This window comes from Scyliorhinus canicula, chromosome 12, assembly GCF_902713615.1.
Source record: "Scyliorhinus canicula chromosome 12, sScyCan1.1, whole genome shotgun sequence".
Taxonomy (NCBI): domain Eukaryota; kingdom Metazoa; phylum Chordata; class Chondrichthyes; order Carcharhiniformes; family Scyliorhinidae; genus Scyliorhinus; species Scyliorhinus canicula.
Genome location: NC_052157.1, coordinates 12,845,023 through 12,858,852, shown reverse-complemented (window position 1 = coordinate 12,858,852; position 13,830 = coordinate 12,845,023). Strand labels below are relative to the sequence as shown.

Genomic DNA, 13,830 nt, shown 5'->3' with positions numbered 1-13,830 from the left:
AAATCTCTATACAAATGTACAGCTAGTAACCCTGTGTTTACTAACTTTATTTATAAGTGGCTTTTGCCATGTGATGGGATTTGCTTAATTGGAGATAGAAAAATTAAAATGCTAGCAGTAAAAAGGGTTTCCTTTTTAACTTAATTGTGAGCTATTTTCTGTGATGTTAATGTTTAATCCTGTGTCAATAATAAAGTTTGTTTTGATATATGATACCTCTTGGTCAGTGGAATCACTCCTGGAGCAAGTATCCTGGGCTGGATTCTCCCCTACCCAGCGTGACGGAGGGTCCCAGCGTAGGGGAGTGGCGCCAACCACTCAGGGGTCGGGCCTCCCCAAAGGTGGGGAATTGTCCCCGCGCCGGAGCGGTTGGCACCAGAAGACTGGCACAAAAAACGGGTGCCCCCGGCAGCGGGGCTGGCCGAAAGACTTTCGCCGGTCGGCGCATGCGCCGGCGGTGACGTCAGCGGCCAGCTGCCGCTGACGTCACCACCAGCGCATGCGCGATGTGGGTTTCTCTTCCGCTTCCGCCATGGCGGAGGCCGTGGTGGCCGCGGAAGAGAAATAGTGCACCCAGGGCACTGGCCCGGAGTCTGAGCGGGGGGCCCCGATCGCGGGCCTGGCCACCGTGGGGGCACCCCCCGGGGTCCGATCGCCCCCCACCCCCACCCCCCCCAGGACCCTGGGGGCCCGCTCGCGCCGTTGATCCCGCCATTACAGATGTGGTTCAAACCTCGCCGGCGGGAGAGGCCTCCCAGCGGCGGGACCTCAGCCCATCCCGGCCGGAGAATCACTGCAGGGGCCTCGCCGATCGGAGTGGCGAGATTCCCGCCACCACCACTTCCCGGGTGGCGGAGAATCTCTGCCACGGCGGGGGTCGGATTTTCGGCGGCTCCAGGCGATTCTCCGACTCTGCTGGGGGTCGGAGAATTTCACCCCCTTTCCTCACAGTTTTAAAAATAAAAATAAAAAGTGTTTGGGTTTCTTGTCCGATATTCTAACAAATGTTGGGGTCTGGTCCTTGAGGTTAACAATAAATACTGACCAGGGGGCCAGGGAGAATGCCTCTGTTCTGTTTCACTGCTGAGGGAGCAGACTGGGCTTCAGTTGAAGATCTCTAACAAAAGATGCACTTCCCCCAAGTGCAGCACTGGGCGTTTCAGTCTGTGTCATGTGCTTAAATCTCTGGAGTAGGATTTGAACCTGTGACCTTCTGTAAAAGAAGCAACTAAAGGTTAGTTACCACTGAGGTACTATCAACAGTTATATAATGACTAGACAAGCAAAGAGGGGTGTTGAATCTGATTAAGGCATTAATTAGATTACAGATGCAGTGCTGTAAGAAATTTGAAACCCTTTCATAAGGTTCATTAAAACCATGGAAAATGTACAAGTACAAGTAAATTAATTAGGATGTTCCCAAAAAAAGAGAGAATAGAGACATGATGAACCATTTGATCTATACTGGAGCAAAGAAAGTTAACCGAACATCTCATTGATATGTTCAAAGTGCTGCAATGGTTCGAGGGAGTAAAAAATGAGCAATTATTCCCACTGGTAATTGGTAATAGTATGGCAGACTTTTAAGATCAATACCAGGAGGGAGAAGTTTAATAAAAATCGGGCACAGGACATGAATTATTGCAAGTAAAATGCTTGAAACGGAGTCAATCACAGGATTCAGCAGTGAAACAGGTACACATTTGAAGAAAATTTGTAAAGGATACATGCGCAAGGAAACTGCCATTAATAGTCCAGAATAACCCAGAGATTGCCTTTTGTGCTCAAATATCTTTGATTCCATAACTTCAAGAAAATGTCCTGGCAAATATTCATCGAAAAGAGATGAACTGGTTGTTCACCTCATGCATCTTCCAGTGTTCAACATGGCTGCCACATCTGCCAACACTTTAACTGTCATGGCATTGCAACGCTTTTACAACTGATAGAAGTCGTTTGTGCAAGTGTTACCTTATTTGCTTTTCAAGATATATCAACCAGGCTAGCTCCAGGTTTGGCCTTTCATAGAATTTACAATACAGAAGGGGGCCATGCGGCCCATCAAATCTGCACCAGCCCTCAGAAAGAGCACCACACCTCCACCCCATCCCTGTAACCCCACCCAACCTTTTTTTGGACAATTAGGGCAATTTAGCATGGCCAATCCACCTAACCTGCACATATTTGGGCTGTGGGATGAAACCGGAGCACCCGGAGGAAACCCACGCAGACACGGGGAGAACGTGCAGACTCTGCACAGACAGTGACCCAAGCCGGGAATTGAACCTGGGACCCTGGAGCTGTGAAGCGACAGTGCTAACCACTGTACTATCATCCCGCCCAGCTCTGTGTTGAGTGAGCTGACCTCAGTGGGGGCGGTCTGGAGGGGTACAATGAAATGAAATGAATGAAATGAAAATTGCTTATTGTCACAAGTAGGCTTCAAATGTAATTACTGTGAAAAGCCCCTAGTCACCACATTCCGGTGCCTGTTTGGGGAGGCTGTAACGGGAATTGAACCCGTGCTGCTGGCCTGTCTTGATCTGCTTTTAAAAGCCAGATATTTAGCCCACTGTGCTAAACCAGCCCCAATTGACCTCGGTGTCCTGGGAGGGGAAAGCTCCACCAATCTTCAGCGACATTGTCCAATAACTTTTGCTGAAAATGCGCGTGTGTTGCAAAGAGGCTAACGTGCCTCCAGGATGCAAACTCCTGCTGGCACCCACTGTCAAGCCTCACGGATAAAGACTGAGGGCTTCATCATCATAAAATGATGGAACTGAGAAGGAAGACTATGCTTTTTGTTCTCTTCAGTAACACTGTTTCTTTTTCCATTGTCTTTTGAATGTTACTGATGAATCTGGCTCCACTCTCCTTTCCGGCAGTGTATTCCAGATCACAACTCAGTTGGCAGGATTGTCCCGCCCTTCCCTCCGCAGCATGTCTGCCGCAGGGGAGGGGTGTGGTCGCCTTTGTTGGACCGGAGATCCCACCAGCAGGCAGCGCCGGAAAATCCCGGCCACTGCGTTAAAACGACGTTTCCTCGCGTCACCTCTGGTTCCATTGCCAGTTCCCTGAAACCTGGGAACGCCGGTCACCGACACTTTTGCTGCCAAAAATAGTTTCTCCATTTATACTGTCTCCAAACCCTTCATGGTTTCGAACACCTCTATCCAATCTCCTCGGAACCTCCTTTGCTCACAGGAGACCCGGGCAAGATGCTGCACGGGTTAGTAAAATAAAAGAAGAGAAATAAAAGAAAAATGAGAACCAAAGCACTTTCATTACGGTTCTGAGTCAGTCTTTCCGAGCTGAGGCATCTCCTTTGGGAAAAGATCTCCAATTTCACACTGTAGACAATGCTGCTTTTTTTATGAAACGTTAATGGCTGTTCTATTATTAGCTTCTAGAATGATGCATTCATACTTCAGTGATGATTGCCGCAGTATCCATTCATTTCCAGATCTGTGTTAAAGGGGCACTGTCTTCATGGAGGGGAAGGGGGTGGGGCGGAAGAACATTAACAACTGATTTGCATAAAGAACAGGGCCATAAGATTGTAAGAAATAGGAGCAGGAATATGCAACTTGCCTCTCGGGCCTGCCTTGTCATTCGGTAAGATCATGGCTGAACTGACTGTGACCATAGTTCCACATTCCGAAAATGAAAAATTGCACAGGGGACCACTCGGCCCATTATAGCTGCGCTGGCCCCTGACCGAGCCACCTTATGTATTCCACTCCCCTGCAACTTCCCCTGAGCCGGGCAATCTATTTTCTCTCCAAGTCTTTATCCAATTCTCTTTTGGAAATTACTGACTGAATCAGCTTCCATTGGCCTACCAGACAACGCATTCCAGGTTGCAAAAACTCATTGTGAAACACTATAATAAGCAAAACACATTCAACCTCGTTGCTTGTGGGACATCGCCAGTGTGCAAAACGGTGGCCACCTTTGCGTCCATAACAACAGAGTGTATTTCAATGTAGTTCATGGCATGTAACCTGCTTTGGGATGTTTCTGAACACTGTGATGAGGTGTTGTGTAAGTACCAGCTCTTGCCTTTTTTACCGATTGTCATGAAGCTTGACAGGGCTCCTTTTCTGATGGCAGCACATCTTTTTATAAGGAACCGACTTTAGAGCAGAACAGTGCAACGTCAATACAAAGAATATAATTGAGGCACTGGCGGAGGATGTGAACTAATAAGGCAAGAGCGAGGCATAAACAGCTCCGAGCAAGGAAGAGGGGAAATAAAGAATGATGAAGATGGAAAAGATGCAGAAGCTAAATGTGATGTTAGAATGCAAGGAATGCTAATGGACAATTCAACACAGACACAGAAACAGCAGATAATACAGGAGAGTATGACAATATGACCACATGGGGGACTGATGATACATAGATAAATACATTAGCCTAGGGAACAGGGAAAACAGATGCCCAATAGATATGCAAGGTAAGCAATAAAATGTGGGAGCTGGCAGTCCTTGCTTGACCAGTGGTATCATCGTAAGAAGTCTTAAAACACCAGGTTAAAGTCCAACAGGTTTGTTTCAAACACGAGCTTTCGGAGCGCAGCTCCTTCCTCAGGAGCTGTGCTCCGAAAGCTTGGGCGCGATTCTCCCCAACAGGGAGAATTCGTAAGGCTGGCGTCAAAAACGGGCGGGTTTGACGCCAGCCCCCCCCCCCCCCTCCCCGACCGGGCACCGTTTCTGGTCCCCGGTTGGGGCTAGCATGCCGCGGCCGTGAACTCCGGCATCGCGGGCTTAACGAATTTCGTTAAGCCCGCTTGCCAAAGTTTGCGACGGCTGACGCGTCACATGACGTCAGCCGCACATGCACGGATTGGAAGACTCCAACCCGCGCATGCACGGATGACGTCATCGCGCATTTGCGCGAAACCCGCGCATGCGCGGGCCGGGATGCCCCTCAGCCGCCCCGCGAATGGATACAGCGGGGCGGCGGAAGGACAAAGAGTGCGCGGGAATCGGACCCGCTGCCCGCGATTGGTGCCCACCGATCGCGGGCCCATGGCACCCTTGGCACGGCCGTGGTACTGCCGTGCCAATCGGTGCCATGGTTGCCAAGATCCGAACTTTACGGTCGTTTTTACGAACGGCCAGACCAGGTGTGTTTGCCGTTCGTAAAAACGGCCGTAAAGGGCTTGGACTTCGGCCCATCGGCCAGCCGAGAATCGCTGCTCGCCGTAAAAAAACGGCGGCAGCGATTCGTGTCGGGAGTCGGGTGTGGGGGGTGGGGGGAATAGCGGGAGGGTGTCAGACTAGCGTGGCTGTAAAAATTTACGACCCCCGCTATTCTCCGCACCGTCGTGAGTGCGGAGAATTGCGCCCCTTGTGTTTGAAACAAACCTGTTGGACTTTAACCTGGTGTTGTAAGACTTCTTACTGTGCTCACCCCAGTCCAACGCTGGCATCTCCACATCAGTGGTATCATCAACATTACACAGATCTGCTTCAGCAATGATGCCGGTTAGACAAGGATACAGGTACACTGCAGTTGAAAAATTGACTGCAGACGGACCTATCTGGTCTGGATGCAGATGAGGTGCCAATGGAAATCCTAAACACGGGATGCATTCCCCGATTTCAGCAAGGCTTTCAATCCTGTGTGACGCAAGCAAGTAGTCTGCGACCCAGGCAGGCAGGAAGCAGGAGGAGCTGGAAAACATGCCACGTCAGTGAAGACAAAGTTCACTTGAGATTGGCGCAATGTATATATGGCAAGAGGTCACGAACGGCGTGTGACCATGATCAGTGCTAGCGTCACAGCTGTTTCCAATGTATATGATTTGCAGTCAGTGCTAGCGTCACAGCTGTTTCCAATGTATATGATTTGCAGTCAGTGCTAGCGTCACAGCTGTTTCCAATGTATATGATTTGCAGTTAAAGGCAGAAAGAATTTTTTTTTAAATAAATAAATTTGGAGTACCCAATTCTTTTTTTTCCACAATTAAGGAGCGATTTAGCGTGGTCAATCCACCTATCCTGCACATCTTTGGGTTGTGGGGCTGAGACCCACGCAGACACGGGGAGAATGTGCAAACGCCACACAGATAGTGACCTGGGGCCGGGATCGAACCCGGGTCCTCAACGCCCTGAGGCAGTAGTGCTAACCACTGCGCCCTCCTCCTCCTCCCCCCCCCCCCCCCCCCCCCCCCCGGTGCCGTCAGGCAGAAAGAAAAATAAGGTTGAAGAGGATTCACACAAGAATCTGGTAAAAAGGATCTGGATAGGTTAGGAAGGTGGATGACAAGTGACATTAAATATGAGCAATGTATTGAAACTGGGGGAAGAAAATAAATAACAGGAACATCAATAAGGCTAGAGAATGCAATCCAGAAGACAAACTTGGGGTTATCCGTGGATAGCACGGTGAAACGTGTAGCATCAGGAAGGGAAAAGAAATAGATCTAAGGTTTCATAGTCAGAGTTAAACTGCATAAATCTCAGGAGATTACGCTGTACAAGCTGTTGGTAGAGGCACTCTTGCAGAATTATATCTAATTTGGATGTGCTGTAGCAGCGAAGGTATCCAAACATTGTGGACACTGCACAAAAGGGCAATCAAACAACAAGCATTACCTAGCTTGAGGCAGGTGAGCTGTGAGGAGAGTTTGAGGAGCCTGGTATTGTTCACACAGGGGGGAAAAAGGCTCAGAAGCCATAAGACTTTCTAGCAAATAGACAGGCTCAACCCCCAAAATGTTGAAGATTGCCTCAGGTTCCAAGACAAGTAAACCGGGCTTAAACACAAAAGTTTTCGACGTAACCAAAATTTTGCCGGTGAATGTGTTCACATGGGAGGACTTCGCAGGGAGACTCTGGTGGCGAAGACCTTGCAGAAATAACAGTGGAATTGGATATTTGAGAGAATGAGATATTGAGAGGTATTTAGTCATTGCGATCATCTAGATTAACTGCGGAGACTTTGCCAGTCCTGTATTTTTCCACGTTCCAATGCAACAAGAAGGTTTTATGTCAAAGGTTTTGGAGCCAACTGGAATTCAGAAAATTCCATGAATGTCCTGGTCAATAAATGTGTGTCTCACTGTAAAGCTAGTTGTTCTGTTGTGGTGTCATGGCGGGGGGGATTGAGTTTGGCCAATATTTTGATTCTTCCTGTTGAAACGCGTGACAAACTGATGAAGGTTGGTCATTTGCACAGATTGTTGACTATTGCAATTTCGAATTTCATCTATTTGGCCAAGAAGGGAATTTCAGGTTAGTTTTTTGACAATGTTGATACAAAATTAAATTTGAATCACAAGATATTAAGGATGGAATCTTACCAGAATTTGACAGTGTCAGGCTCACTGGCGTATAACTCTCCAGCTGTACGGACCAGTGAGACTCTGCACCACTACCTCCGCACCGCACATCAATCTCCTCCCCCCACCATGGGCTTCCACAAGGCCCTGCCCCTGGCACTTCCCTGGCACAGATTGGCACTGCTGGATTGGCAGTGCCAGTCTGGCAATGCTTTTAAAAAAATAAATTTAGAGCACCCAATAATTTCTTTTTCAATTAAGGGGCAATTTAGCGTGGCCGATCCACCTAACCTGCACATCTTTGGGTTGTGGGGGTGAAACCCACGCAGACACGGGGAGAATCTGAAAACTCCACACGGACAGTGACCCAGGGCCGGGATTCAAACCTGGGTCCTCAGCGCCAACCAATGCGCCACCGTGCTGCCCTCAGCCTGGCAATGCCAACCTGTGCCAGGGGCAGTGCCATGGCCTGGGAATGCCAGTCTAACCCCCCTGGGGCTCTGCTTACTTCTGCACTCCTGGAGGGATCCCCTTGACTGCCTCACACCTGGCCAACACTTTCCAAAATCTCGCCTACATGACATCACAGAGAGGTCGGGCGCTAATAACATAAATCCATTCAAATTTATTCAAATGAGATTCGCACCCTTTGTCAGCACGAATCTCATGATTTCACTGGCGAGGGGTGGGGAAAATCCTACAAAAAATCCCAGTGAGGGATAAGGACTTTGTGGTCACTGATGGACTGAGTTGTGGGCTGCTTCTAAGGGACATGAGGACGCTTTTATGGTGCTACTGCCCCGAGGTAGTCAGATGCCTTGGAGGTAGTGGAACAACCGGAATGGCTATTGTGTTACCTTCCTGAGTGGCGCCAGCTATGGTTCACGGTGATTGGACTTGAGGAAAGCACCTCACAAAGGGTCTATTGACACTGGTCTGCGAGATGGATGCATTTACCATTGATTTTCCTGCACAGTTTACAAATCCTGACATGTAAACACGAATGACAAGGCTGAGGGATAGTTGCTAGTCAGTATAACTATAAGAAGGATAAATCCTAAGGGAAACACAGTAGTATTGAGGATGGCTATCTATCTAGTCAGATTCAGTTCGGGGTTATCTCTCATAGCTTGGTCATGGGGATTTACCTGCTGCATGGATTGATAATACTTGTTATTATAATTGTAGACTGGGGCAGCACGGTGGCCTAGTGGTTAGCACAACCGCCTCACGGCGCTGAGGTCCCAGGTTCGATCCCGGCTCTGGGTCACTGTCCGTGTGGAGTTTGCACATTCTCCCCGTGTCTGCGTGGGTTTCGCCCCCACAACCCAAAAAAAAAAATGTGCAGAGTAGGTGGATTGGCCACGCTAAATTGCCCCTTAATTGGAAAAAATAATTGGCTAATCTAAATTTAAAAAAAAAAAAAAAAAAAAATAATTGTAGACTGCACAATCATTGGATGCTTTAATATGTGTTGTACGCTGGCTAGGGCTCGGATGCTGCCGATAGGCTTGGCCCATCATTATTCACCAAAGATGACATCTCGTCACTGGTGACCATGACACCAGACGGAAGAGGACGGAGAGCCAAAGGCTGTAAAAATGTGATGAGGTGTTTATGTACGGAATACCGGCTCAGTTAAGTTCTGTTAACGGGCCTCATTTGATTGGACAGATTAACAAGGAGTTCTGCTCCCAGTTGGGGATATGTTAGCAGTTAGACTGTGTGGACAGACCGCAGTCAGCCGGGTTGGTTGAGAGACATAATCAGACCCTCAAAACTAAATTGGCTAAATTAAGAGCGGACACGGGGCCGACATGGCTTAAGTTGCTCTCCGGTGTCCTCATTCAGCTGTAGGTCACACCTGCAGGATCGGCCTGGCTCTCTCCTGCCGAGTCTTTTCCGGCAGGCCCATTAGAACTCCCGGGAACCTGCCTGTTCCCAGATTGGTCCAGTTTCACCATCTGACTAAAGAAAGGACTAACTCTGTTCTAGCCCTCACTAACGCCCTCAAGGAGCTCCATGGCCAGTACCGTGCAGCTCACTCGTCACCGTCCCTATTACATAGCTCGCTCTCAGTGCAGCCTGGTCGTTATGTCATGGTCAAGAATTGGACTCGGAAAGGGTCAGAGCCACGATGGGAGGGGCCTTTCCAAGTTCTCCTTACCACCCCCACTGCAGTTAAAGTGGAGGGGTGGAGTGTTTGGGCCCACCTCCACCACTGTAAAAGGTCGGTCACTAACCTGCCTCCCTTCCCCAGCGCTATTTTACAGGTGTGAAGCATGATGGGGTGGCTACACGCCGCCTGTGTGATCTTCGGCAACGCCTCGCTTAGAGTGACATCGGCGGCGGTAATGGAACAGGGGAATATCATCTACATCTGTAACCCCAACCGAAGTACCCGGACATTCCACCTCTGCAAAGATGACGTTCTTCGCTGCCCCCATATACGAGGACGTGGTATCGACTCATGGAAGGTCATCCGGTTAACGGACCATTCAGGACTTATGACGCAATTGCACCGGTCCCAACGATGGGAAGGGAAGACTGCATGGACATTGCCTTGTTTTTGGAGCATATGTAAATTTGATTTTGGATGTGTTAACCTTGATGCCTTACAGGTAAAATCAGACTATGAGGAGGGGTAGGAAGAGGTTGTGAGAGAGAAAGAGGGACTAGACAGAGGAAGGGCTGTGTAAGAGGGGAGGTACAACCAGACGTAGATTATCAGGAGATGTACTTAATTTATTTAGGATCCGGAATGAGGGAAACCTGGACGGTATGAATCTCTTCTAGATTTACCACCGCTTGTATGGCCAGGGGAGGGTTGTCTGCTACCCAAACCCCACATCGGTGTCTAGGTTATGTTCTGTTTCACCGCTTTGGGGCACTCCCCCAACTGTGGTTCATTGTCAGAGTTCCGAGCCACCGCCCGCGCAAGTTACTCTTCCTTACGATCCAGGTTCGGCCCACCGGCTATTCGCCTTCCCCTTCCTGGGGATAATTCCCACTCTCACTAGGATAAGCTTCAACGGTGGAGGGCATATATATCTAGCCCCTTCACTCCCAATAGAGATTCCCGGTCATATGAGAATTGTTTCAGCAGTGAGAGGTACGGCTGTTTGCTGGTAGAGATGAAAATGTATATAACATGTCTGTCCTCCACTTGTACTGATCCAAAGTGTTGCATAACCCTGACATCAGGTCAATGTGCCTGTTACAATGCCACTTGTGTCCCGTTGACGCTAGGCATCCAGCTCCTTTGTAGCTGGGCGAATGTCTCTCATATCACTGTTGAGTCTAGGGCGTTCCGCATTGCTATGAGGCCCGAATGGGCGTTCCAAAGCTGGATGAAATGGGCTACTGGGGGTTCCCTGCTCAATCAATATACTGATTGTGATGCCAGCCGGTACACGGAGCAAGGATACTACTTTTTCTTTAATGGTACAGCGGCCAATGTTTAGTCACTCCCATTTCCCCGCCAAATTGCTATCGGGACTCTAGTCCCCACCACAGTCCCCTGCCCCACTGAGTGGATACTGCGGCCCCCTGCCCCACTGAGTGGATACTGCACCATAAATTGGCGCGTCGGTCAGTCTCAGCCGAATTCTGCGAAGGTTGGAAGAAACCTCAGGTTCCAGCACCCAACCGGGGCCACTCAGCCGGATGGGGAATTCTGAGCGCCTAGACACTGGGGGGTATGGGGGGTTCCTTGGCGGTCAACGATAGGAAGTATTTTATTTGCGGCCTTACCATCCTGGGAAACGAGACCTTAGGGGCCCTTGGGGCACTAACCAGGGAATTATCTCAACTCAGGTTGTTTGCCATGCAGAACCGTTATGCTCTTGACTATCTTGCCTGCATCTTTGTGGGCACGATCATCCTTAAATGCGTGATGGAGATGCACTGTTCCAGACTACTGTCATTTAAAATATGGGGGTTCCTCGTCAGTCACTGCTGTCTGCCGAGACCCTTAATAACTCCTCCGCGTAATACGTCCCTCCTGGAGACCACAGATCACCCATCAGCTAACGTCCCGTTAGAGATGTCTGACCGGAGGTTTCAGTATTCAGTAATAATTTGATATTTTGATTTGTTGCTAACCCGTAAGGTTTTTCTTCCGGGCTCTATCATTCAATTCCCTCAAACATGTAGCCAATTGTATCATTAGTTTTTTCCCATACTGTCTGAAACATTCTTCTGCAGAGTGTTGTTCAGGTTCTTCATCGGTATGATCGTTGCTTCATCTGAAACTAAAACGAACAGGTCAAAGGCGGAGAGGGTCCTATTTCTTAATTTGTATCTTCCTATCCGTGCTTGGATATCCCAGAAGTACCATCTAGCATAGCCCATGTACTGCCTCACAAATCGATACCATAAGTCTGTCACTTGTCTACAAGATTGCACAGCCTTTTAAAGTCACATTGTTGTCGGCCAAATTATCCTTGCAGTAATTGCACGTTGTCATTAATCTATCCCACTTACACTGACACTTATGTAGCATGGTGGTTAGCACAAATGCTTCACAGCTCCAGGATCCCAGGCTCGACTCCCGGCTGGGTCACCGTCTGTGCGGAGTCCGCACGTCCCCCCCCCCGGTGTGCGTGGGTTTCCTCCCACAGTCCAAAGATGTGCGGGGTTACGTGGACCGGCCACGCCAAATTGCCCGCAGTGTCCCAATAGCAAGGCAAGGGGGAGGGGAAGCCGTTGGGCCACGGGTATAGGGTGGATACGTGGGTCCGAGCGGGGCGATCATTGCTCGGCACAACATCGAGGGCCGAAGGGCCTGCCCTGTGCTGCACTGCTCCATGCTCTTGGATTCAAAATCCCCTCTGTGGTCACAAACCTCAATCATTAAAGTTGCCTGATATTCCACAAAACAATCAGGACAAACCTGAATGCCCCAAATCTCCCTGGGGGCTGCAGCATCCCATCGCTGTCTTTGCAAATGCATTATCCATTCTCCTGAATACTCAGTATCTGACCGTCTCCTGGGTTTCATATGACTACTACCAGTCCAAACAATCGGGCTACAGAATGCCCCACAATCCAGACTTGTGGTTTCCTGATACTCACTGTGAACCATTTTAAACTGAGGGCCATTAATCACCGCCCTTGTGGCCTGTTAAGCCTCCTCCTTCTGATATTGCACCCCTGAGTGAGATGCGAAGAATCTCAAACTCCTCCCCTTTTGCTCACCCAGTGATCCAATCTGGTAAAAACCTTCCTTTGATACATTCCTGATAGTGCTACTGCATTTACTTTAATTACTTTATGTTGATGACGACCGGATTTGTATGAAAGTAAGATCCAAACATGACATTTGAACTTTATCAGCTGTCCAATCAATGCTGCGAACAGGTTTTAATTCACTGTCTTCTCCCCCATCGGATCATTTGTTTTAAATGTGATACAATTTCATTTGCTCCAGACACCATGCTGCCCTAATTCAACTGTATGTGTACTCAGAATCTGAACTAATCTTGTCTTCACATCTTACAGCTTCACGGATGATGTTCCCTGAAGTCTTAGTTGGTAGCTTCACCCAAACTTCCTCTAAATTAGCAATTGGTTTTAATATCTTAATTTTTCTGCATCAATTTTTTCATTAAATATTTCCCTGCAATCAGATTCTCATTTCCTGATACTGCAATTAATTCTCTTAATCTAACTTCTGGTCCAATATCTTTATTCTCCAAATCTCCTTCTTCAATGTCTATAACATGCTAAACATCATTATTTCTGCAAGTGACTTTTCGTGCTCATCGGGCACTAGGACCCTGCGGAGCCATGCAGTACAGCTTACACAAAGCTGACTGCTTGAAATCTTTGTCCCAAGCACATTGCTGTGCCGGCCATTTATTTTACTTCTAATTGATTTGAAACTTTTGTATTTATCTCCCTCATTTTATTTATTTATTTTTTTCCAGCCAAGACTATGCCGAGTTGCAACTAATCATTTACGAATCCCAATTTATACAGTTTGATTTCAATTTTTGTTTTCTTCCTGAGAATTATGTTTAATTAACATCATTATTACTAAGGTTCTGAAGAACTTTCAAATACTTACTCCGTTTTAACTCTCACTTTAATACCTCCTAAAACACAACATTTCACAAAACTAGGAACAGAGGTTATCACATTCTTATCAAACAGACTCATTCATTCATTGGAGATCTCCATTCAGACAAAGGAATTCACATCCGTACACATGCATTCATCAACACACAAGTCATTTATAACCCAATTCTGTTTCATTCAAACAACCCATATCTTCGCGAAGCTATAGTTGAACGGCATTGAACTGTCCGCAAACATTCCATCAGCGATCCTTCCTTCACTGAACTGTTTCGCGACATCACATCAACCCGGTACGGACCTTAACCAATTTTTTCATCAAATTTAAAATTGAACGGAATTGAAGTGTGCGCCAACATCCCATCAGCGGTCTTTTACTGAACTGTTACGCGATATCACATCAATCCGTTAAAGACCTTAACCGAATTAAAGTATAATTTAATAGAGCCAATTTTTAATTT

General features: G+C 47.9%; 1 protein-coding gene across 4 annotated transcripts in view; it reads right to left on the bottom strand.

Annotated features, from left to right (window-relative positions):
• LOC119974456 (synaptic vesicle glycoprotein 2B-like) overlaps nucleotides 1–13,830 on the bottom strand; it is a 182,573-nt gene that overhangs the window by 125,311 nt on the left and 43,432 nt on the right. The window contains exon 1 of one of the 4 annotated variants that reach the window (XM_038813365.1): nucleotides 1,046–1,191. The exons of the other annotated variants lie outside the window; for them this stretch is intronic. The gene's annotated coding sequence lies outside the window, so the exon portion shown is untranslated. Of the gene's footprint in view, nucleotides 1–1,045; nucleotides 1,192–13,830 lie in introns of those variants that run through there. 4 annotated transcript variants of the gene reach the window in all.